This window comes from Prionailurus viverrinus, chromosome F2 (assembly GCF_022837055.1).
Source record: "Prionailurus viverrinus isolate Anna chromosome F2, UM_Priviv_1.0, whole genome shotgun sequence".
Lineage (NCBI taxonomy): Eukaryota > Metazoa > Chordata > Mammalia > Carnivora > Felidae > Prionailurus > Prionailurus viverrinus.
This window is the reverse complement of record NC_062578.1, coordinates 81,132,532-81,157,761: the sequence shown is the minus strand read 5'-3', so window position 1 is coordinate 81,157,761 and position 25,230 is coordinate 81,132,532. Positions and strand designations below refer to the sequence as shown.

General features: G+C 58.7%; 1 protein-coding gene across 1 annotated transcript in view; it reads left to right on the top strand.

Moving 5' to 3' along the window:
* Window positions 1–21,603: 21,603 nt before the first annotated feature.
* Window positions 21,604–25,230, top strand: part of SLC45A4 (solute carrier family 45 member 4) — an 80,440-nt gene continuing 76,813 nt past the window's right edge. Inside the window, exon 1 of the mRNA XM_047842057.1 lies at window positions 21,604–21,647. The gene's annotated coding sequence lies outside the window, so the exon portion shown is untranslated. The remainder of the gene's footprint in view (window positions 21,648–25,230) is intronic.

Here is a 25,230-nt window from a genome sequence, read left to right as displayed (position 1 = left end):
CTCACGTGGTCCAGCCGGTTCAGGGATAGGGGAGGGGTAGAGGGGAGATGCCATCTTTCTGGGCCTCGAAGAGAGGAGAGCTGGGTCTCTTTTGAGGGGCTGTGCCCTTGAGCCCCAGGGTCTGTGTCTGCTCCAAGGAGCCTTGTTCTAATTCACAGGGAGGGCTTTAAACCTGGAGGTGGGCCCTGACACAGCCCCCCAAACGCCCAGGACAAAGTGGCCTCCTAGAACTCCACTCACCGCTCCGTGCCCTCCCCCTTGCTAGAAATCAACATAAAGTCTAGTGCAACTACTTATCATCAACCCAAATAAATAGGCTCTAGCAGGATTTCCCCACTGAAATCCCACAACTTATTTTGTAATGATATCTTAGTACCCCATTTGATAGAGGGGGACACTGAGACTCAGAGAGGTGAAGTAACTTGCCCGAGGGTCCGCAGCTCACCCATGGCAGAGTTTGAATCCAGGACTGTGGGATGTGGAGCTCTCCTCCTCCTCCATCCCAGCTGCCTGGCTAACCCACATCGTTCAGTCTGTTTTCGGGGTCTTGCTTTTCCCACCAGGGTTGGGCTGAGAGTTCTAGGGATGAACTAGGTGCTCCCCGCCCCCCCCCCCCCCCAGGAGCACGTACGCTGAGTTCCATGTTGTTTCTGCCACCCAGGAGCTCAGTGACCTTGGGCAAGTAACCTAACCTCCCTGAACTGCTTTCCTACTCTGTAAATGGGATGTCGAGAGGATTTGTTTTCTGCATAAATCAGAGATAATGCAAAACAAAACCCTCAAAACAAAGCTGGCCGCACAGGACCCTTAATAAGCATCAGCTGCTCACGAACGTTTGCCCAACACGGGAAAATCCAGGAGTGCCATTGGATCAAAGCCAAGTGACCCAGGGATGGGGTTTCAGGTGCTGTGACTGCATTCAGGGGAAGGGGAAGCCCCACAAAGGCCCCTAAGGCCCATGTCATGGCCCCTACTGTCTGGTAGGTTACCAGGAAGCTGGTTAAGGAGACTATGAGGCCCTCAGGACAGGTCTCCCTCTTCCCACCCTTCTTATTAGACCAAGCGCTGCCCTCTGCTTCAGGAATTTATAATGAATTCTCATTTCTGCTACGCACTGGCCTGTCTCCCAGAGTGGCATGCCACCTGCCCGTCCCCCTCGACACCTCCGTCCAGAAGCCAGGCTATGGACATCATCACAGCCCAATGACCCCTCTTACCGCAGAGCCCTGACACTGAGACCAGAGCAGGTGCCAGCTCAGAGCCCACTTGTTCCTCATCCTACCTCCAGGCCCCCTTGCTTTGTCCCCATGCCTGGTCATGACCATTCGGGTCCTCTGCGGAGCCCCTGCCAAGCCGGCAGGTGGGTGCCATTCCCCTGCTATCACGGACGGGAGAAACAAAGCTCAGAGGGTGAAGGAAGTGCCCCTGGCCACACAGGCACAGGAGGAAAGGTCCATGGGGCCCCTTCTCCTTCCCTAAACTCTGAGCCGGTTCTGCCTGTGCCCACAGCCTGGCTGCAGCACAGCCTGTCCGCGATCGGCCAGAGCCCCGATCCCCATCTCCCTGTCCAACGCGGGCCATGCAGACGGAGCAGGCGCTTCTCCGGGTGGGTGATGGGTGGATCCATTCTCCACTTCCTCTTCTCCAAAGGGCCAGTCTGGCGACAGACTGCTAGGACAGGGGAATGAAAATGGAATAAAGTCTGATGCATTTGAAGTTGGACGCAAAAATCCCAGCCCGCAGAGGTGGGGTGGAGCAGGGAGGACAGTGGGGAGGGCGGGGTGACACCTGCCTGTGCATCAGCCGAGCGCGTGAAGCCCGACGTGTGGCATGAATTCTGGAACTTGAGGCGGACAGCGGGTCCTGGAGAACAACCCCCAGCCCGCCATCGCGCTCCCCTCCAGCCCACTGGCCGCTCAGGCTTTGGCTCCTCCCCACCGCGATCCACCTGTGCCCGCAGGTGATTTTTTTTTAACCCCCCCTCCCACCCCCAACTTAATTCTCAACGAGCAGCTAAAAGACTAAGGGGTCTGGAAAGTCAGAGGATACTAGAAGGGGCGCTCAGGTGTACGGCCACAGTGGGCTCCCTCGAGGGCTAAAGGATTCCGGGCGCCCCGTGACTCAGTGACCCCACGGACAGACACCATAGAAGGTGCGCCGCCTGCGGGCAGGGCTCCCGGTGCCGGGCATGCGCAGAGGGCGCACCGCCCGCAGGACGGACTCCCAGGGCGGGGCATGCGCAGAGGGCGCACTGCCTGCCGCCGGGTTCCCGGGGCTGGGCATGCGCAGAGGGTGCACCTCCTGCGGGCGGGGCTCCAGGGCTGAGCATGCGCAAGGCCTCCTCCCAGACCCACCAATCAGAGCCGGCGGCGGGGGCGGCCGGCCGGCCCGCCGCACCCGGGAGAGTGCCCTCCACGTGCGAGAAGCCGCCGGGTGGGGAGGAAGCGTCCCCCGCCCCGCACACACCATCCCTCTCGGCCGTCCTGGCAGGAGACCTGGAAGGGCATTTCCTCGTGCATGCCACAGCCACCCACTTCTCCTGTCTGTCCCTCTGCTCCTGTCCGAGCTGTCTCCCAGGACCCCGGCTCATCTAGACCAGAGCACACCACCCCAGCTTAGCCCTCTTCCACGGCTCCCGACACCCCCCGCCCTTGCAGTGGCCCTGCCCTTGTCCTCGGCCTCCTCACGCAGCACAGCAACTGCTGCGGGACATTCGCACTTGCGCCCGATCCCTTGCCCACCCCCCACCTCCCTATCCCACCTACTTCCTCATGCTTCTTTCAGTTCTCAGTAGTCACTTCTCTGTCCCCCATCCCTCTGCTCTTTGCCCTCCTGATGCCAGCCGGCTCTGAAGGATTGACGACAGTCGCAGCGAGGCATTTACTATCCTTTTAAGTGATTAACGTCTGCCCGCCCCCCCTCCTGCTGTCAGCTCCAAGAAAGCAGGGCTTTGTCTCTTGTTCCCAACTAAACCCTCAGTGCCTCGCTCGGCCCCTGGCACATAATAGGTGCTCAATGAATGCTTGTGGAGGGGGAGAAGGAAAGAGAGAGATGGGCACACCAAGGTCGGGCATCGTGGACTAGTTGCAGAACCCAGAGTGCTTCTCCTGAAATAAGATGAACCAGGAGTGTAGTTTACTCCCAGATCAGGGCAGAGTTTACGTCCTGGGAGTTAGCTCAGGGAGAGGAGGCCATGCATCAGAAATGAGGAGTCAGGGCCAGAGACTTCCACGCTGTGGCCATAGATAGCTCTCTTGTGGGGACTCGCGTGCGCACATAAGAGCCCGTTGAATTCTCACGCCGGCCTATGAGAGAAGCGTCTCAACGCCCCCATTTCACAGGGAAGCGTCTGAGTGAATGCCTCACCTAGGCCACACAGCTAGGGTGTGCTCCTGACCCGTTCTCTGCTGCCCCGAGTCCTGGGGCGGGGGTCTGGGCTGGGGAGGAGGCAGGCCTGCCAGCTGCTGTCATGTTCCCTGAGAGCTCCAGCTATCCCGTGGGGGCAGCCCTGGCGTACCCCTAGACCTGGGCGCTGGCCCACCCCGCCCTCCCCCCCCCCCCAAGCTCTCGGCTCATGCAGCTGCTGGGGGCCCCGCCCTGGCGGAGTGCCCACCAGCGTGTGAAGTGCTTCCCGAGGACTCCCCGGGGAAGCCCCTGCCAGACGCCTGCTGTGGAGTGCATCAAGGAGGAGGCCTTCCTTCCGGGCTCATCCGCCAGGGCTTCAGGGGTCAGGCCTGGGGTCACCCTCCAGCTGGGACAGGAAGCCTCACATTAGTCTGGAGTTGGGGGTGGGCAGAGGCCCGGGGACACTAGCTGTCTGATCGGCCTGCGTCTGGAGCAGTTCTGTACCCTGCAGCCTGGCCACGGGACTCTTGGTGCTGCCTTCTGCGCCTGCCGGGGGCAGTCATTCCCAGCCTCTGCTGTGTGCCCTGCCTGCACTGGCTCCTGGAAGGGGGACCCCCGAGCCTGCCGCAGCCATCCCCGGACAGTGGCCTCCCACCGCCCTCCCTGCCTCCACTCCAGTCCCCACACCTGTGCGGTCCAATACGGGGCCACTAGCCTCTTGGGAGCCAGTCCGAGGTGAGACGCGCTGTATGAAACATGCACCCAGTCTCCGAGTTTCCTAATATGAGAAAAAGAATGTAAAACATCTCGCTACTTTTTGTACTAGTGGCATTTTGAATGATCTCTTTGTATATACTGGTAAAACCTTGGCTTGCGAGTAACTCGTTTGGCGAGTGTTTTGCAAGACGAGCAAACATTTCTTGCTTTTCTTAAAAAACATTTGTAATGTTTACTCATTTTTGAGATAGAGAGAGAGACAGCGCGAGCGGGGGAGGGGCAGAGAGAGAGAGGGAGACACAGAATCGGAAGCAGGCTCCAGGCTCTGAGCTGTCAGCACAGAGCCCAAGGGGGAACTTGAACCCTTGGACGGTGAGATCAGACCTGAGCTGAAGTCGGATCCTTAACTGACTGAGCGCCCCAGGTGCCCCAGGATGAACAAACATTTCTAATAAATGTTCACTTGATAAACAGTGATGTCTTGCAATGCAAGTCATATGTGACACTAAGTGTCACATGACCACAACTAAGCCAATGGTTCCCAAAATTTGCTTTGATACACAAGTGCCTTGGATTACAAGCATGTTTCCAGAACGAATTATGCTCGCAAACCAAGGTTTTACTATATTAGGTTAAATAAAATATGTTATGAAAATAAATCTCACCAATTTGTTTTTCCTTTTTGTAACATGACCACCAGAGACTTTATCGGTGACTTCTGGGGCTGGCATCTGATTCCCACTGGAGAGCACCGTTGACAGAGGAAGCTTTTCAAATCTAAATAGATCTGCCCCTCCCCTGCTCAAAGGCCGTCTGTGGCTCCCACTGCCCTCAGATAAAGTCCTTCCTGCCCAGTGGATTTTAATCATGACTCAGGGTCCTCTTTCGTGCTAGCTTCACGTTCCTTCTGCCCAACCATGCCCATCCCCTCCCAGTCAGGAGATCTTGCTTAAGTCCCTCTGCTGGGAATGCCCTTCCCTGATCCCCACTTCCCCCTCAGTCTGGAGGTGGCCTCTTCCTCAACACTCCTCTTGCCTCCTCCCCCAGCCAGTCCCGTGGCCCGTGATGCCCTGCTGCCCTGGGCTTGAAGAGGTTTGGATGGTGGCGCAAAAGCGCGGAGGTCACGGAGGCAGCCACCCTCCCGACTGAGCCGGTGAATTTTGGAAGATTCTAGAGCCCGAGTCCCGTGCTGAGAGCTCAGATCCCACCCGGCGCCTCCCAGCTGCCCCTGCTGTGCTCCTCACCATCAGACTGCACAGTGCTCCCTTGCCTGCCCCCCGAGGGCTCACAGGTGAACCGTGAGGGCTGCCTCCCCGGCTGCTGAGCACTGGGCCTTGACAGTTGTTTTGTTTTGTCAAGAATGTGACGCGCTTTTTAATATTAATGTGATCGCCCACACTTAGTGCAGGCCCGCATCTGTCCGACTTCGTGCTTGGTACTTCATACACATTAATGATCTTAACAACCTCCATTAGTTTGCTTGGGCTGCTGAAACAAACACCATAGACGGGGCGGCCCAAACGGCCCATGTTCACTGTCCCACAGTCTAGAGGCCAGAAGTTCAAGGTCGAGGTGTTGGCAGGATCGGCTCTTTCTAAATTCTTTTTTTTTTTTTCTAGATTCTTTAAAAAGCTTATTTATTTACTTAGAGCAAGCGAAAGTGAGCGGGGAGGGGCAGAGAGAGAGAGAGAATACTGAGCAGGTTCCACGCTGTCAGCACAGAACCCGACTTGGAGCTCGATCCCACAAACCTGAGCCGAGATCGAGAGTCAGACACCCAACCCACTGAGCCACCCAGGTGCCCCTAAGATTTAATTTTTGAGTGATGTCTATACCTAACATGGGCTTGAACCCATAACCCCGCGATCAAGAGTCACATGCTCTATGGACTGAGCCAGCCAGGCGCCCCGGGGCTGGCTCTTTCTGAGGGCCGTGAGGGCGAATCTGTTCCAGGCCCCTCTCCTTGGCCAGTAGACAGAGCCGTCCTCGTGTTCACACGGCGTTCTCCCTGTGGACCCGGGTCCAAATTGCCCGTCTTATGAGGACACCGATCATGATGCATCAGTGCCCACCCGATGACCTCGCTTTAACAGCATCACCTCCATAAAGGCGCCGTCTCCAAGTAAGGCCCCGTTCTGAGGTCCTGGGGACTGACTTCAGCATATGACTTGGGGGATGGAGGTACAGTTCAGCCCGTGACCTCCCCAGAAGGAAAGACTCACAGCCTGAGGGGGCCCAAGGTGGTTAAGAGGTGGACAGGACCCCGCCGGGGCAAGAGGGGCTGTGGGGTCACCTGCAGGGAGGGAGGCTCTGGGCTCCGGAGAAGGCGGATCCCGGGCTGTGGGTGAATCAAGTTCACCAGGGCGGTTGTCACAGTCCAGTTTCAAAACCTGGGCCCTTGTGACAGCCTCCTCGGCTAATTGGCTGGAGGCACTCAGGGAGGTTTGGGTCCCAGAAGGCAGTTCCCACAGACGTGTGCAGGCCCCACACTGCCCACGGAGCTGCCCACCGTCCTCCCCGACCACCCCGCCCTGGGGACAGGATGCTCTTCCCCCCCCACCCCCAGCTGTGACCCAAGCCGGCCCCGGGGCCCCTCAGTGTGCCCATCCGGAAAATGGTCTGTGATGAGGACTGAGTTCGCTCCACGGAGCACTGGGAACCAGAAAGTCCGCAATCAGGACACCCAGAGCTTTGTGCCCACTGTGGGCGGCCATCTCCACCCTGCTGACCTCCGCTTGACTCTCTAGAATCTCGGCGGGGAAGCGGGGGAAGGGGCAGCTGCTGAGTCCCCTCCCCCAGGGAAGCCTCTCTAGGGAGCTCTCCGGGCACGCATATCTCCAGCTGCTCGGAAATACTGTTCTTTGCCTCGGTGGTGGCAAGGAGCTTGTGTCTTGGTTTAGCCTGAGCATGTACGACACCTGGGGGGGGGGGGGGTGCGGTTGAGCCTGGAAGGCAGCCCTTCTCTGGGCACCCTCAGAGTGCCCACTGCACGGCCCCCCACTCGGGCTCCAGCCCTCCCAGGGGGCTGCCTGGCCTCCAGCACACCTCCAGGCCTCTGTCATTTTGCACCTGCTGTTCCTTCTGCTGGAACGCTTTTCCTCGTCTTGCCCATTAATAGAGAGCGGCCCTTCCTTCCCGCCAGGCTCACACACCACTCACGGTCATCTCCTCCGGGCTTTTCTTCTGAGCGCAGCAGTGTGGGCCCCCCACGTGCTCCACAAGACCCCGACCTGCCCCCAGGAGCCGGGAGGGAAACCCTGCACTGCGGCTCTGAGAGTGGGCTGCAGGGCCCTGGGCAGAACGCTCAAATTTTCCCATCAGCCTCAGGGAGTCTGAGAAGCTTCTGGAAGCAGCTCATGTCTCGGCGGGGGAGGGGGGGATGAAGGGTCTGGGTCTCATCCCTGGTCTCCATCATCATCTTCCTTCGGTGAAGGCATTTCATGCAAACAAGCTTGTCCACTCTCCCTCGAGTCCTGTGGCCAGGGGGGTGGGAGCCGACGGCACACAGCGGCGAGCGTGAGAGCCAGGAGTCCAGGTGGCAAAAGAGGCACGTGGCTGGGCGCCCTCTGCAGAGGAGCAGGCTGGCACCCCGAAAGGAGGGGCCCCTGAGGACTCCCCCAGGGCTGCTGCTGGCCCCAGGGGTCCACGGGGCGCTAGGTGCAGGCAAAGGGAACGTCAGCCCGCCAGCGGGCACTCTGCGGGTTCACGGGGGGAGAATGGGTGGGAAGTAGCCTCAGCTTGTGGGGACCCCCACTGCGGCCCAGGTGGGGCGGCAGGAAGGACGCCCCCCCCCTCCCCCGCCAGCTCCTTTTCCTCTGACACCGCATAAACCCTCGGGCCCACAGCCCCCTCTCAGGGGACATCGGGTCCAGGAGCAGGCATCCGAGAAAGCAGAGGACAAAAAGCTGAGCAAAGCAGACGGCTGTCCCAGCTCTGAGGTGCACCTGGGGACTCGGGCGTGGAAGGCCTGAGAGCCTGCGCGTGGGAGCAAGGGAGAGGACAGGCGTGCGCGCCCTGCGTGCGGTGGGAGGTGTGCAGGCGCTCCCAGAGGGGCGTGGCGTCCGGCCTGGATCCGTGGGCACGTGTAGGTGAGCGTGCACGGTGGCTGCGGATGGCGTGTGGGTGCGCACATGCTCGTGCATGCACGTGTGAGCGTGTTTACCCGCGGGGCTGAGGGCAGGGCGTGTGCGTGTGAGCAGGGATCCCCCTCTCGTGCCTCGGGGGTCCCCCACTTGACAAACCTCAAGGCTCTCTGGATGGCCCTGAGGATTGGATGTTACCAACCACCTGTGTGAGCGCCAGGTGCCATGACGGTGGGGAAACCGAGGCACGGAGAGGAGAAGCAGGCTGTCTGACTTCGCGGCTAGCAGAGGGTGGGCGAGACTTGAGCGCATGTCTGTGTCTGATTTCAGCCCACGCCCTCTGCCCCCCCAACCCCAGACCTCGGGAGCTGAGCCTCACTAGGGCCAGGTGGCAGGCTGGCCCGCAGAGCCATTACCCCACAGTGTCCTCTGGACTTCTTCGAGGTGCTTGTTGTCTAAACCAAGGCCCTGACCAGCGACACGATCCCAAGTAGGGCTCCCTGTCACACGCCTGTCTCAGGGGCTGTGCGGGCCCTGGGCCCCTGTCACTGAACACCTGCGCTCACCCATAAGGCTGGCAGGCTTGAGGCCTCGCCCAGCTTCTGGAAGCCGGTGCCCTCTGGAGACTGAGGAGGGTGTCCCAAGGCTCCGCACCCACCGTGGCCGCGGCAGACTCTGAAATCCCTGCTCTAGGAGAGAGCCAGGGGAGTGGGCGCAGGCGGGCTCCCCAGGCGTGGGGTGTGGGGCTCCAGCTGGGCCAAACCAACCCAGCAGGTTGGGCGGGAACTGGGTGGGCCTCCTTCCACCCCAGAGCCCCACCCCTGCAGGAGGTGGTAACCTTATTCCTGGCCCTGAGGACAGCCGGGGGCAATGAACAGAGGGGTCAGGGAGGCCAGGCCACTGCACCGCTCTCAGTCTTAGTTCTGCATCAGTCAGTGGAGATCAGAATGTGACTCTCAGATTGCAGGGTGATAAGCGAGGGACGAAACGTGTTTAGCACAGAGTAAATGCTCAATAAACACCAGCTGTAGTTAGTTCAGGCTCAGGTAACACCGTGTCTGGGGGAGTGACAGGTCATACCAGTGTGGGGTGCCCAAGCAGGAGTGAAGGCAGCACGTGAGGCCGTCTGCGGGCCTGAGAGAGTGCTGGGGCAGGACCAGCTAGCCTCCCCCCACCCCCAGTTGCCCAGTCCCCACTGAGTGGGTACACCCCCACCCTGGCCCTTGCACAGCATTAGGCTCCCTTCTTGACCGTCCTGACAGCTCTTGGGCCTCGAAGCTCCAGCCCTAGGGCCAGCTGGTCTAGAGACCAGCCCAGATCCACCAATGGCTGGGTGACTTTGGAGGCATCACTTAACTGCTCTGGGCCTCAGTTTCCTCATCTGAACAAAGGGAAAAATAGTCACCTGGTCCAACAAAATGGGCTTTTTGAGGATTGAATGAGGATTGTAGTTGTGTAGCCCTGGCCCGAAGTACCCCCAACCCTGCCTGAACCTTCAGCATCCCTGCCCTGTTTGCAGGCTCAGGCCTCCTCCTTTGAGCCCACCGCTGCCACCGCAGGTGCCTACACCCCCAGCCCTCCCTGCTTTTGGGCCTCAGAGCTGTCCCTCCCCTTTGGTAGGAGTCTGGGATGTAGCTCCTGTCCCTCCGACAGCCTGACTGTCACTCCCCGAGCCCTGCCTCACCGCGGCTGCCCTCAGGGAAGACAGGGGTCACATGAGGCAGGCTGTGGGAGAGCTCTGGTCCAGGGACCAGGAGCAGGAGAGTGGAAGGGTGCTAAGCAGGACAGGACCTGGTCCCACTGTGCTTCAGAAAGGTGACTCTGCGGCTCTGTGAAGGTGGGTGTGAACTGGGTTAGACCAATATCACGGCTGAGGTCTGGGGCCAGTGGGAGGCCTGGACCCAGCAGGCAAGGGACCTTGTCCTGCATCCCCCCGCACAGATGGCCTAGCAGAGGGTCTCCAAGGCCAGGGCCTGCAAGCTCGAGGCGGGGGAGGTGCTGGAGGCTGCAGGGCCTTGACCAGTGGGTCGGTGGAGTGAGAGACGACGCCCGGCCGGGAGCCCTGCCTCTCAGTTCTGCCCGTGTCTCAGGCCCCCGCTGCCCGTCCCTCGCTGCCTGTGGTCTCCCCGTGGTCTCCCGCAGGCTGTCTGTACCCTTCCCATCAGCCACCCCAGGCAGCCTCATTCCTTCCCATTGTTGCTGCATTCCGATCCCCCCAAGCCGGGTGGCCTCTGAGGCCAGGAGTGCTCCCCAGAGCAATCACTCTGCCACCCGCTGGGAACCCGCAAATGTAGCTCCGGGTCCCAATGCGCCTAGCGTGAAAGGTGCTTTCTGATAACTGAGCCCTGTTTGTCCACCGCCTACTGGCCAAGCGCTCACCTTGGCAACCAGATTCCCTTGCTTAACCGACTGAGCCGCCCGGCGCCCCCAGCGTACATGATTCTTCAATGAAAGAGAAAAAGATGAATGAATGGGGCTAAACTGCAGAGAAAAGGGACCCAGCAGCCCTGAGCTCACCGAGGGCTTACAGCTGCCGCAACAGCCTTGTGGGCCCCAGCGCCACGCTGAGCCCTGATCCCACCCGCACACTGACCCCTGATCCCTGCTGAACTCTGAATCCCAGTGACACACTCAACTTTGAGCCCAGTCCCAGGATGAACTCTGATCTTGCTGGTGGAGTGAGGCTTGACCCTTGTCACAAGCTGGGTCGTGACCTTGATCACACACAGAATCCTGATCCTAATTCCATACTGAGCCATAGTCTTGGTCACACACGGAGCCCTGATCCTGGTCACACACCGATGCTGACTCGATCACACTCTGAGTCTTCTTCCTGTTTACACTATGAGCCCCGATCATAGTCACATACTGAGCCCTGATCATGATCACACACTGGGCCCTGAAGTGGACCCTAACTATGGTCGTATGCTGAGCCCCAATCCCGGTCACGCTCTGAGCTCTGATCCTGATCACACACGGAGCCCTGACCCTTGCCGCATACTGAGCCCTAATCCTTATTCACATTTGGAGATACGGGCTTGGTCAGACATTGAATCCTGACCCTGGTTATACATTAAGCCCCGATTCTACCCTCAACTTATCACTGGCTCTAGCTTTACTGACTGAACCCTGACCCCATTTACTAGTCATGACCACTTTACATCCATCTGTTCCACCCCTGCCTCACCAGGCAGCCTGAAGAAAGCGGTGTCAGCTCAGTTCCACTCTGGCCCCCAGCTCTGAACCCAAATCAGAGGTGGGCCTGGGAGTGGCTTCCCAGGACTACAGATTAGGGAAGGGCGGAGCCATCCATTTCTCGGCCACCTCACCAGCTGCCTCCACCCTTCCCGGCTGGCCCAGCCACCCCCACTGCTCCCTCCCTCCCTCCAGCCCGCTGTTGGGGGGATGACCCTGGGAACACGGCCCAAACACCCAGAGCTCCTTGGAGTTGGAGGAGTCAGTAAACACCACGGAAAACGGGCCTCCTGGCACCACTGCGTCGGGAAATGGGGTCAGCCCTCTCTGCGGCCTGCCGTTCTTGGCTCTGGACCCCAGTTACCCCCAGCAACTTCTCTGGGCTCTCCCACCTCAAGGTCAGACCATACCTACCCTGCCACGGGCAGCCACCTGACACCTCGATTCAAATCAAAACCTGCCTCTGCCCAATCTCGATGGCCCCAATTCCTTGCTTTTGGGCTCAGTATTTGCTCCCTCCCACTTTTTTTTCCTTTCTTTTAAAGCCACCGTTTATGAAGCACCTATTGCGTGACGTATTCCCCAAGCCTGGACCGGTGCCCGGTATTGACTGAGCCCCAGCAAGGCTTCACTGGATGAATGAAGGCTGGCTCCCCTCCCACACCTTCCTGGGCTTCTCACCAGAGGCCGGGCGGCGAGGTGCCAGCACCCCATTTTACAGGTGAGAAAACTGAGGCTAGTAACGACTCTGCTCCCACATCCCGAGGCCCCTCCGGCAGTCAGTCCTGTGGCTCGGTGTTTATCCAGAACACAGCCTCAGTTCCACTCACTGCCACCGCCCGCTCCCCCTGCACCCTCATAGAAGCACCCCGTAGTCCCCCTGCTCTGCACCCTGCAAAGTTCCACGTGTCCCCCTCTGCCCAGACCCCCCTCACTCCCATACCCACTCGGGGGCTCCCTGCGGCTCACTGTGGGTGGCAGCACCCAACCCCCCCCCCCCCCCCCGCCCCTTCCTCAGCGTTCTTTTTCTGGATAGTGTTTACAACCAGGGACTGCGATTGGTTGCCGTGTCTCCCCACCAGAATATAAGCCCCTTGAGAGTGAGGACTTCATATGTTTGCATCACACACACTGAGTGAGACCCTGGCACCTAGAAGATACTCCGTACTCTCTGCTGAACGAAAGACCGCATGAATGCACGCACAGGGTGTGTGAATGACCAGGAGGGCGGCACAACCAGGATGCGGCCCGTTTCAGTTCATTTCTTTCTTCCTTTTAGTTGATTTATTTATTTTGAGAGAGGGCAAGTGCGTGTAGGGGAGGGCCCAAGAGAGAGCGAGAGAAAATCCCAAGCAGGCTCCAGTGCTGTCAGCGCAGAGCCCTACACGGGGCTCTATCTCATGGGTCAAGAAATCCTGACCTGATCCGAAACCGAGAGTCAGACGCTTAACCGACTGAGCCACCCAGGTGCCCCTCAGTTCATTTCTAAAGGGCATGCTGTTCCCTGCATGGCCTGGGGCGGGGGGGTGACATCCTCTAATGCACCCGACCACTGCACCCCAGGAAAGGGGCGTCTGTGAGCAGGGCCAGGGCCTACGGCCTGCCTATACATTCTCTCATTCACGGCTCCTTCCTGCACTGGCTGGGTGTGGACGTGTGCCAGGCTCAGCCCAGGGAACAAGGGCCCCAGGGACCAATGCGGCAGGGCAGAGACCATCCTGAGTGGCTGAGAGGGTTGCAGGATTGGTGGCCGGGGCTAGGGTGAGGGCCCAGCAGGCAGGCCAGGGAGAGCTGAGTGACGAGGATGTGGAGGGAGGGGTGACGCCCAGCCCCCAGCGGGAGACCAGACGGGCTTCCAGGGTGGACATCCTTGGGGCTGTCCCCTCCCCTCCTTCAGGTTTTCCCAAGTCCCCTTCACAAGTGATCTTGCCTGACACCCCACCTTGTCCCCCGACCCCGCCCCGCACTTCTCCCCACTTGCTGCTTCTGCACAGAATCTGTTACCCCCTAACTTACCACACCTGACTTACCGTGTATCACTTGTTCACGGTCCGTCTTCCCACGGGGACGCAGCCTGCCGGAGAAGGGACTGTGTTTGTCCGTCTTCTCTGTTGCTGCTTTGCACAGCATCTGTGACCGTGGCTGGCACAGGGGACATGCACTGTCAGTGGTTACGGAGGCAATAAACGAATGAATGGAAACATATGGCAGCCCTTGGCACCAAGGAAGGTCTCAGTGTTAGCCACTGGTGCGACCGCACCCCCGTGTGAACTCACATCCTTCCCTTGTCTCTTGGGTCCCCATCTGCAAAATAAGGACAAAAATCATCTGACCCCAGAGGGTTCCTATGAGGTCCGGTGAGGCCATGGACAGAAAAATACCTTGTAAAGTGTAGACGGCTCTGTAAATGGTGTGTCAAAGCCCAGCTTTATTTTTGGTGTGTGCTGGGGGAGGCAGGAATGACTATACGCTTGTGTGGTCTGGGAGGGCTTCCTGGAGGAGGTGCCCCTGGGACAGGCAGACCCAAGGAGCAAAAATGGCACTGCTGGCAAGAGGAACAGTGTGAGCAAAGGCAGGGCAAGACAGAGGCAACCCAGAGGGTTGAGGGGGGTGCCATCCAAGCGGGGTGCCAGCTCCTAAGATGGAGGTCTGGCTGAGGGCTGCCTCGGGGCTGGAGCCACTCCAGAGGCCCACCCTCCCCTTATTGATGTCAGCAGGTGGGGCCTGTGCCTTGGGGCCTGGGTGGGGTGGCCCCACGCATCACCTGCCTTCACCCTTCATTCTGAGAAGTCCTGCTAGACGCCCCACCCTGCCACCTGCCAGTGCAGCTGGCTCCCTGCCCTCTCATCAGGTCACCCTGGTCATTTGGTTCCCGGCTGGGCTGAAGGGAGCCTGGCCCTCCTCCCTCACTGTCCTGGCAAGTGGACTGGAGATGCAGAGCAGATGCTATAGCTCTCCTCCCCCCCCCAACTCTGATGGCCTGGGAGTTCCTTGCAAGCCCTTGACCTTGGGCAGAGGGCGCAAGAATGCAGAACCAGACAGCCGGGGTTACTTACCTGCTGTATGACATCAGGCCCGCCACCTTGCTTCTCGGTGCCTTGGTTTCCTCTTCTAGCAGAAGCGCACAGAGTGCCGTGGGAGTAAGGTGGCCCTGACTGGGCGGGGCTTAGCTGGTGTTCTGTCCTTTGTGTGCCCGGCCCCAGGCTCTTGAGTCAACCAGACAAGCATTAGCACTGAACTCATGCACCCATTTTTTTAAACGATTTTTTAAAAGTAGTCTCTACACCCAACATGGGACTTGAACTCACAACCCCGAGATCAAGAGTCACGTGCTCCACGGACTGAACCCGCGAGGTGCCCTCTGCCAACATTTTTGTCTTTTTTTTTGAGAGGAGGGGGGTGGGGGAGAGAGACAGAGGAAGAGAGAGAAAAAAATCTCAAGCAGGCTCTGTGCTCCGCTCGGAGCCCCACACGGGGCTCCATCCCACGCCCCTGGGATCATGACCTGAGCTGAAATAAGACTGGGACGCTCAACTGAATCAACCACGTGGCCACCGAGAACTCATGCACCCATTTTGCAGCTGAGGAAACTAAGGCATGGAGGAGCAAAGAGACTTGTTCACAGACAGGACCAGCTACACAATTTTGAGACCTGGTGTAAAATGAAAAATTGGGTCCCTTGTTCGCAAGCTGTTAGTGGCAAAACAGCCATGGTGGAGCATGAAACCGAACGCGGGGGCCTTCTGAGCCCCCCAGGTGGGGCCCCGTGTGCAGCCTGCAAGGAAGGGGTGAGCCGGCACTTGAACCCAGGTGTGCTGACACCCAGCTCCTCTCCACCCCGGGACTCCTAGGCCCCCCAGTAAAGAAGGCCTGTCGGCACTGGTGCCCCGTTCTCCAGCACCTGTAGGACCCACGGGGACCAGGAGGAGGCCCTGGTCACCAGTCATTCCTCAGGCCCAGGCCAAGAAGACACTGAAAGGTGGGTGTTCCAGCCATGGTGTGTGTGTGTGTGTGTGTGTGTGTGTGTGTGTGTGTGCGCATGAGCGTGGGTCTGCCTGTTCTCAGGCCTCCACCATCCCCAAGTAAATTTCCTCCTGGGCCACGGTGTCTCACGAGCCAGCCTCAGCAACGAATTCCTTTGGGGGTAGGCAGTGCCCTCTTTTTAAGAAGCACAAAACCCTGAGGGAGAAGGGGAGAGAGGAAAGCAGACATTTGTTCCAAGGCTCAGTGGGGGCTGGGAAGGGTGATGAGGCACTGGCCCTGGAGAAAAAAGGACCCACACAGACTTTAGGGATTTCAGATGGCCGGCACCTGTCCCCAGGGCCAGTCCTGTTTCCTGGGCCCTCCTCTCCTGCCCCTGCCCAGCCCCGCCCTCACCGTCTCAGTGCATGGGACAGCCGCCTCCCCACTGGGCCGTCCCATCCAGCTGCTTCGAGACCTCCCCAGGCTCCCTCACCCTCAGGACAGAGGCCACCTTCCGCAGCCGGGCCTCTGAGACCCTCCAGCCTGGCTGAAGTCCGTGTCTTATTTTACTGTCCTATTTATTTACTCTACAATTTAATTGTAGAATAGAAGACAACCGTGGAGAAAGGCATAGCGCCAAGACTTAACGTGTGCCCGCTTCTCCCAACCCTGGAGGGGAATCTGACACCCTCTACAGTTCATCTTCCCCACATGAGGCCTTTCTCAGCCCCGACCGCACTCATCCGGTCCCCAACAGGCATTTTCTAGCATCTGTCCCTCCCAGGCTGGGCGGAAAGCTGCCCCAGTCTCTTCTGGAAACCCTCCAGGTCTGCCCAGGCTAGGAAGGTAATACGTGCTACGCAGGGGGGGGGGCCACAGCTGGTTTCTCCAGTATCACAGCCACTTACTGAGCACGGCCCATGGGCCCGTGTGGGTTCTGTCCACCTCACAGATAAGGAAACTAAGGCTGGGAAGGGGTGGGGCTCACCCAGGACCCAGGGGCAGAAGAATGGTCTAGAAGAAGCCTGAATCTCTTCTGAAGACACACTGTGGTCCCAAGTGTCCATATGACCCTGGTAGTTGTATGAGCCAAAGTGGGCACATGACCCTGGGGCACCCTATGGCCAGGTAGCCATATGATTCCTGGCCATTGTATCACCCCAAGAAGCGCTATGACCTTAGGAAGCCATATGACCCTGGTAAGCTGTATGGCCCTGGGCAGCCATGTGACCAGGGGGCTATATGAGTCCGGGGAACAATATGACCCCAAGAAGCGATACAACCTTGGAAAGCTGTATGACCCCGGATAGGCATATGACCCCAGGAAGCTGTATGACTCCACGTGGCTGTATGACCCTGGGAAGATATATGACCTTGAGTGTCTGTATGACCCGGATAGCTGTATGAACTCCAGTAGCAATATGACTCTAGGTACCTTATTGATTCAGGGGTGCCATATGACCCCTTTGGGTAGCCACAGACCCCCCCGAGATGCCACATGACCCCAGGGAACATCTATGCCCCAGGGAGCCTGCCGCTGTCTTGCCAGTTCCAGCACCTGGAGGTCCTGCCAGAGATTTGCCCCTCCTGGGGCTGACGCTACTCTGAAGGCCACTCACTGCTTTGACACCTGGGCAGGCATTGTCCCTCAGGCCTCCTGTTCCACCATGGCAATTTGGGAGGCGGGGGCTTGCCCCAACCTCTGGGACCCACTTCCCCTGCCTCGTGGGAAGTCTGCACCCCATGCTCTGCGGGGGGGGGGGGCATCCTCCCCATTTTGCCTCGGGGCTCATAGAGATGAGGCACGTCCTCCAGGGTCACACAGTGGGAAGGGGCAGAGCTGGAACTCTGCCCCATGCTCTCTGCTCTCTCCACGACACCCAGGTTCACCAGGAAGTTGGCACCCAGAGGGCACATGCAGTCAGGTCTGGCCCGGAGCAGGTGCTCAGAATACGTGGTGATAACTGAGCATACTAATTGAAATACCGGGGTCTTGCTGAAGAGTTCATCTTAGCAAGTGTTATTGCTTAAAAACAAAGGAAAGCTTTACAAATGATCAGAGGAGGCATCCGCTGAGGGACACTGGGGGACAGTTGGGACATTGGCTTCTATGCTCTCTTCCCCTCCTCAGGCTCCACTGGCCCCATCCACAGTATACAGAGGGCAGCCTCAGTTGAGGGCTCAAGCCCGATCTCTGAAGGGACCCGGCAGGTTGGAAGGGGCCTGGCACACAGCAGGCCCTCAGTTATGAGCTGGGTGGTTGTTTGTCATCGCGGTGAGACCTGAGTGGTCTCAGGTGACCGAGTCCCCCACATACCTCCTCCCTTCCCTCTCCAGCCCTGGGAAGTTGAAAATTACTGCTCATCAGCCATTTAGACGGTGCTCGCTTGTCGAGGTGAAAGCATCCATTTCTTGTAACAGCACTGTGAGGGGCTAACACTCTGCCCTTCTGGAAGCTAAGGATACCCAGGTCCAGTGAGCTGATGTGACCTGCGGAAGGTCAGAGGGCTGGTCAGTGGCAGGGCCAGGGTTTCAGCTTAAGCAGGCAGCTAGCTGCATGTCTGGACTCGTGACTGTCACCCTCTCCAGGTGAGGTCCATTCCATTTCACGGACTGAGACTTACAGTGAGGTCAAAGTTCAAACCCAGGCGCTGTGACCACCCCCCACCCCCCCGCAAGCCTGTCTGCTGATGGCCCCTCCATTTTTCCAACCCCGACCTGCCCCAAATCCTGCCCTTCCCAAGCCAGCTCTCCTATCCTCTCTGCCTCCCAGCACCAGGGTCAGGGGGTGCTAAAAGTTGCAGGGGTCTCATGCCTCCTGTAGGTGTCCTGAACCTGGTGGGGTCACAAGACAAAGAGGAGAGCTCTTGACCCCCGTAGGCATGGGACCCCTGTAGGCATGGGGTTATAGGGAGCACGTGGGGTGCCTGGTCCAGGCCGGCTCACGTCATTTCAGGAGTCTGTGGACCCCCCAGAGTCTCTCCATGGGTCCTCTTTAAGAAGTTCCTTTTCTCTCTCTTTGTCCCCCTCTACATGCAAACATGTCTGCAGCCCCATTGCCCCACTGCAGGCAGCCTCTGGAATGCAACAATGAACCTGGCCTGGTACCAGCTGCTTGGACAGGGCTTGCAGGCTACCTAGAGAGACAGACGTGCCCAATCACAGTCGGGAATGGTTTGTGAAGGGGCAGGGTGCCTCAGAGCTCATGAGAGGGAGCCACTCGCTCCTGTAAGGCAGGACATCCGAGAGGGCTTCCTGGAGGAGGCCATTCCTGGCAAATCTCTGGAAATGGTCAATGTGACAGTTTTATCGGTCCTTAGGCTCTGCGTGTCTGTGGATGAGAAGGACACAATTCTGCTCCAAGGGTCCCCAGGAGCGGTGAAGGCAAGGTTGCGCGTGCAGTGATGGAGATGTTGTCCTGCCCCGGGCTCCCTGCAAGCGTCCCAGGAGACCAGTGTGCTCACAAATGAGGCCATAGGATGAGAAATTATGGAGAATTAGGGAAATCGTGGAGAATAATTATTGGAAATTATGAAGACTTTAAAGACGGTCATGGCAGAGTGATGCAGCAGGCGTGCAGCCCCTTCTGAGGTTGCACACCTGTGGCGGGAAGTCCCCAGGCACGCCACGCTCTGGAGCCGGGCGAGAGCCCAGGTCTTCCTGACTTCGGGGCTTCTCTCCTCACAGGGCTGGTGGCCCTTCATTCAAGGAGCTGCCACGGGGCGGCTGGATCGTGGGGCCACGAGCTACGGGCACATCTTACCCTTTGTCTTAACGGGCTCAGGCTGCCTTAACAAGAACACCACAGACTGGGCAGCTCAACAACACTTACTTCTCACAGTTCTGGATACTGGGAAACCCAAGATCACAGTGCCAGCGTGGTCGGGTCCTGGGAGGGCTCCTCACACGGCCCTCCTTGGTGCAGGCACCTAGAGAGAGGGGAAAAGAGCTTTTTCTTGTCTTTTTTTTTTTTAAGGTTATTTACTTATGTATTTACTTATTATTATTATTATTTTTAATGTTTATTTATTTTTGAGAGAGAGAGAGAGGGAGCAGGGGAGTGGCAGAGAGAGAGAGAAAGAGAGAGAGAGAGAGAGAGAGAATCCCAAGCAGGCTCCGTGCCGTCAGCACAGAGCCCAATGTGGGGCTCGAAGCCATGAACCATGAGATCATGACCTGAGCTGAAGTCAGATGCTCAACTGACTGAGCCACCCAGGCGCCTGTCTGTATCAAGTGTTTTAAAAAAGTGCATTTACTCCTCACAACAACTTGTGAGCTAGGTGTTGTTAGAAGGCTCATCTACAGATGAACACACTGAAAGGTTAAGAAAGGTGTCCAAGGTCACAGCACATCTGGGATTGCCTCTGCCCCCGTCCTCTGGCCACAGGAGCCACAAGACCCACAGAGGAGGTAGATGAGGCACCCACTATGTGTCAGAGGTCACTTTGGGCTCTTTATGCACATGCTACTGATCTTATTAACCCCTGATCGAAGTATTACATACACACCCATGTAACCAACACCCAGAGCAGGAAATGGATCTTACTAGCACCCCAAACACTCTCTCCGTTTTCCCTTCCTGGCTCTGGCACCCCTCCCTCTAATGTTAACCACTGTCTGGATTCTATATACATTTCTACCACTTTATTTTATCTTTTAAAAATGTTTATTTATTTTAAGAGAGAGAGAGAGAGAGAGAGGGAGCAGGGGAGGGGCAGAGGAAGAGGGAGACAGATAATCAGGCTCCATGCTTTCTGCACAGAGCCCACCTCTGAGCCTGATCCCACAGACGGTGAGATCATGACCTCAGCCGAAATCAAGAGTCAGAAGCTCAACTCACTGAGCCCCCCAGGCGTCCCTCTACCACGTTATATACATGGAATCCTATATGCTTTGAGGTCTGGCGTTTCTTACCTCAAAATCACTTGCGAGTGTCATTCACGTGGTCCCGCGTGTTTGTAGATTATTCACAGCCGTGTGATCATCGTTCCACAGCACGAATAGGACACAGTTGATGTATCTGTTCTGTGGTTGGGCATTTGGGTCCCTTCTAATGTTTGGTTATTACAAACAGTGCTGCCGTGCACAGAAATGCGATCACGTAGGGCGTGCATCTAGGAAGGGAATTGCTAGGTCATCAGGCTTGCATAAGATCCAGACTCCCAAGGCGGGGCATCATTTTGCACCCCCACCAGCAGTGTAAGAGAGTTCCAGTTGCTCCACGTCCTCACCAACACTTGACACTGTCAGATTTTCCCATTCTAACTGCTCTGGAAGCTGCGCGGTGCACCCTTAATTTCCAAATCCCTTCGGCAGCCCCATGAGACGGGTCTTGCGATCTGTCTCACAGATGAGGACACCCAGAGATGAAGTAACTAGTCGAGCCTGGCGAGAGCACAGACTGTCTGACCTCAGCCCGCTGTATCACCTGTTTGTCAAGCTGCCTCCCCCGACCTCGTCTCCTGGACTCCCAGCGGCCCCATCCTTGGGACGGTAGCCATCCGCCTGAGGGGTGATGCGGGAGCGGCGCCTCCTGCCCCGGTCAGGCAGTGAGGGAAAGGCTCGGGGTCCGGGGTCCTGCCTTGCTACCAAGAGGGGGCGCAGAGTGCGGGAGATGGAGTCGGGCGAGGGCCCACGCCGAGGGAGGGGGTTTGAGGAGGGAGACCCGGAGGGCGATGCCAGGAAAGCGCTCTCTGCGGCACCTGGGGGCGGAGCCCACCCTGCTCCGAAAGGGCGGAGGAGTTGGGGGAGAGAGGAGGCTAGGCTGGTGGGGGCTCCACTGCGAGGAGGGCGTCTGGAGAGAAGGAAGCAGGGGGTAAGCGTGGGGAGGGACAGGGGCTCCCGCGCGGGGGAGCCGGGGCTGGGGGCGCGCTGGACGCCCCGCCCACGAGGCGGGAGGTGGGACGCAGCAAGGGGCGGGGTCTAGGGCGGGGCCCGGGGCGGCGGGGCGGGGCGGCACGGTGGGCGGGGCTCATAGCGACCAATGGGCGCGCGTGAAGCTAGCCCCGCCCCGGCCTCCCGCGGCGCCTGCTGCATAGTCATGAGCGCAGGCCCGCGCTGCGTCAGCGGAAGCGGCGCGCGGCGGCTGTTTCCGACCCGATAAAGCGGCGTTGTCCCCGCGCGCCGGCCGCAGCTTCGCAGCGCTCCGTCCGCGCCCGCGTCGCTCGCTGTCTGACCGCCCGCCCGCCCGGCAGGCCGGCCGAGAGCAGCCGCCGCCGGGCCCCGCCGCCGCCGCCGCACCCCCAGCGTCCGGGGCCCCGCGCCCCCGCCCCCGCCGCCTCCGCCCGGCCCGGCCCGGCCGCCCCGCCGCGCCGCCGCCCCAGCGGCCCCGGCCGGAGGAGACAGGTGAGCGGCCGCCTCTCCCGCCCGCCGCCCAGGCCCCGCACCTGGTCGCCGCCACCTGCCGCTTCCCGCCTCCCCACCCTACCTCCGCGCGGCCCGGCCTCGAGCCCCTAGTCCGGCTCCCAGCCCGCCCGGGCATCTCGTCCCCGGGGAGGGGACCCTCACCCTCGCCTCCACGACCCGGCCAGGCGCGTCTCCCGCCGGGATTCCCGCCCCATCCTCGGCCTCCTCCCTTCTCTCCCCGGGCTGCACCTGCCTCTGGTCGCTCCCGTCCCAGAAGCCTCCTGGAGCATCCCGGCCCCCTTGCCCGCGGTGCGCACCTTATCACGTACTCGGTTCCCCGCCCCCCCCCCCCCCCCGGGTCGTGCTCCGCAGCATTCCCCCACCCCCTATTTCCTCCGGTTTCTCTACCCAGAGGGAGCCTCGCGCCTCGCTCCCTTGGTCCCGACCCTGTCCTGCCCCCTCGGCCTGACATCTATTTCCTAACTTCTGAGAGTCCAGCCCCTGTCCCCTCTGCCTCAGCCTGCCTTCCTCCCCCCCCCCCCCCCCCCCCAGCACACACGCGCCCCCAGCACGCCCGTCCAGTGTTCCAAACCTCCGGCTCCAAGCTGTCCCCTGGGCAGCGCCTGTGTTTTGTCTTATGTGCATGCCCTCCGGGCTGTCCCTTTGAAGACACCTTTATTTCCTGTGGCCAAGCTTGGCCCTGGAGGAGAGGGGCCGGTGCATCTGTGCATCCAGGTCCAGAGCCCCTGCCCTGCACATTTCTCCGCATCCCAGCACCGCTTTCCTTTTCCTCAGCAACCCCTCCTCCTGGAGCTCTCGAATTTAACCCATTCCTCCCCAAGGTGTGTTGCTCTTGATTGGGTTATTGGGGAGCACTTTCCAGTTGAGGGCTTTTCCAGGGGAGGTATATCAAAACGGGGAGGAATGGTGGCTTGGGAAAAGCCCAGCCTCCAGGTTAGCTATCCATAATAATTCTAGAAAGTGGGGGGCGGAGGGGGCGGTTGCTAGGGAGGAGTGGGAAGGGGTGGAAGGGGCACTTGATCTCCTGGGGAGTGTGAGATTTTTTTGTTTTTCCAATGGGGGCACCGTGGGTCAGACTGAGCCTTTGTTTTTCCAATGGGGGCACCGTGGGTCAGACTGAGCCACCGAGCCCTATCGGACACCTCAGCTGACTCCAGCAAAAGAGGCCTTGGAGCCCCTGGTTATTGGGGCGTCTCCTAGTCCTAGATCCTGGGAAGGGAGGAGGGTTTGGAAGGTGAGTGACCGAAGCGGTTGTGGTCGGGTCAAATGATTGTCAGAATCGAAGCCTGTTTCCGCTGGGGAAACGGTCTTGCCAGTGTCCTGTGTACGTGCCCTGCACTTTTCCGTCGCTACGACCGCCTCACACCCTCTGGCCATCGACAGACAGGTAGGGCGTGGGGAAATCTGTCATCTCTCCGTTTTGTGCTTGGGGGAAAAAAGAAAAAGAAAATGAAAAGCTGGAGGATTGGTTTATTAAGTAGTGTCACTAATGGTTGGTATCAGAAACAGTAATCCCTAACCTCTTTTAAAAATTAGGAATAATTTCCTAGGGGCGCCTGGGTGGCGCAGTCGGTTAAGCGTCCGACTTCAGCCAGGTCACGATCTCGCAGTCCATGAGTTCGAGCCCCGCGTCGGGCTCTGGGCTGATGGCTCGGAGCCTGGAGCCTGTTTCCGATTCTGTGTCTCCCTCTCTCTCTGCCCCTCCCCCGTTCATGCTCTGTCTCTCTCTGTCCCAAAAATAAATAAACGTTGAAAAAAAAATTTAATTAAAAAAAAAATTAGGAATAATTTCCTTGCTTTCCAGCTAGGTCTGAATTAGCTATTGAAGGAAAGAGTAAGAGTTTATTTAAGGCTTGGGAGAGATTTTGCAGAATCTGCCTGAAGTTCAAGAGTGGCAGTGTTGGTAGTCTGGAGCTTTGCAGGCCCCGGGTGGAAGGACCCGGACTTGATCAGGATCTCTAGTGCGCCCTGGTGAGGGGGGTGGGGAATAGGTTGTCTTAAAAATTGGGAATTTCGGCTCCATTCTGGCTAATTGTTTTTGTGGGCAGCAGCTGTAAAAGAAAGAAATGGATCTTTTGAGATGCATTTGAAATGCATATTAGGTATTTAGTGGTGGCTTTTTAGTGGCCCCGGGTGTCCCCCAGGGAGGCTGCCCACCCACTCCTGGGGCTGGTGAGTTGCCTGCTTCCCTTGCAGAGACGAGGGCTGTGGCCTTGGCCCGTGTCGCCTTCATGAGAGCAGAGCAGAGCTTGGACCGGGTGAGCTCGAGCTCCAAGGTGGCTCGCAGCTACTAACATCCTGGGGCTCTCTGTGTTCTCCAACTTTGCTTGTTGGAGAGGAGGGGAGCTGGGGAGGGGCGGGAGGAGCCTGGGAATGGGGCCCTGCCCTCTCTGGGCCGGGAGATCCCGCCCTGCAGGTCTGCAGGGGGGAGGGGCTGCGGCAGCGGCAGCTCCCCCATCCCCAGTGGAGGCAGGCAGTCCCAGAAGGTATTTTGGCCAGCGATTAGGTTGCTTGACGTTGGGCTGGTTTTATCTGTGTTGTCAGAGGGACGGTGGGGGGAAGAGCGGACGGCTGCGCCGGGGTCCGGGCTGTAGTGTTATTTTCTGGCCGTGGTGCCCGTTCGTCCCTATCGCCCGTCTGCACCCTCTGCCCTCTCTGCCTTCTTCTGCTTGCCCTGCCAGCCCCGAAGCCCAGCCCCATGTAGCCGTTAGGGGTGGTTCGTGACTAACAGCCTCGCGGCCTGGCACAGGGTCAGGGTGGCTGGTGAGCGCCGTAGGTGGCAGGCAACCCCAAATTGCCAGTGCCCTCCTCGGGAACACCCCTGGCAGAGCCCCGTCTGTAATCTGTGGAGCCAGAATGCGCTGGAAGCCGTGTTCCTGGTGAGGGTGCTGCTGCACAGCCGTTTCCTCTGGTTCCCCAGATTTCTTTATCACAGCACAGTTCTGTTGACAAAGGTGCACTCAGGGAGACTCCATTAGGAGGGCCGCCTCGACTCCAGGCCAGGAAACATGAGAGCGGTTCAGCTTTGCTGAGTGGAAATCTGACCAGAGGGAAAAAGCCTCCCAGATGAGGAGCAGCCATATAGAAAGGAGGGGGTGGGAGAGGACCCCCGGAGCCGGGGGGGGGCAGTGTCTGCAGGGGGGCTCACAGGCGGAGGCCAGGCCCCCGTGCACCTCCCCCACAGGCGCCCAGACAAGGACCCCTTGTTTAGATTAGCTTAATTACCCCACCAAAATCAATGAACAAGGATCTTTTTAAACATGGAACTTTCAAAATGTGCTTGGAGTGGCTTTTTTTTTTTCCTTTATAAAGGTATCAAATGCTAAGCCTTTGTGAAATAAGGCACTTGGAGCGAACTGGGGGATTGTGGACCTTTTCACTGCGCGCGAAGGAAGCTTCCCGGCCCTAAATCAGAAGGAAGCTTGCCAAAAGTCCTGAGTTCACCGGTCTGCACAATAGCTATTTTCAACCCGCTGCCGTTGGGGTAGCGGTAACACTGGAAACATTTAGTGGGGGCCTAATGGTGTTTATGAACCTCCTTCCTTGGCAAGTGACTTTTAGA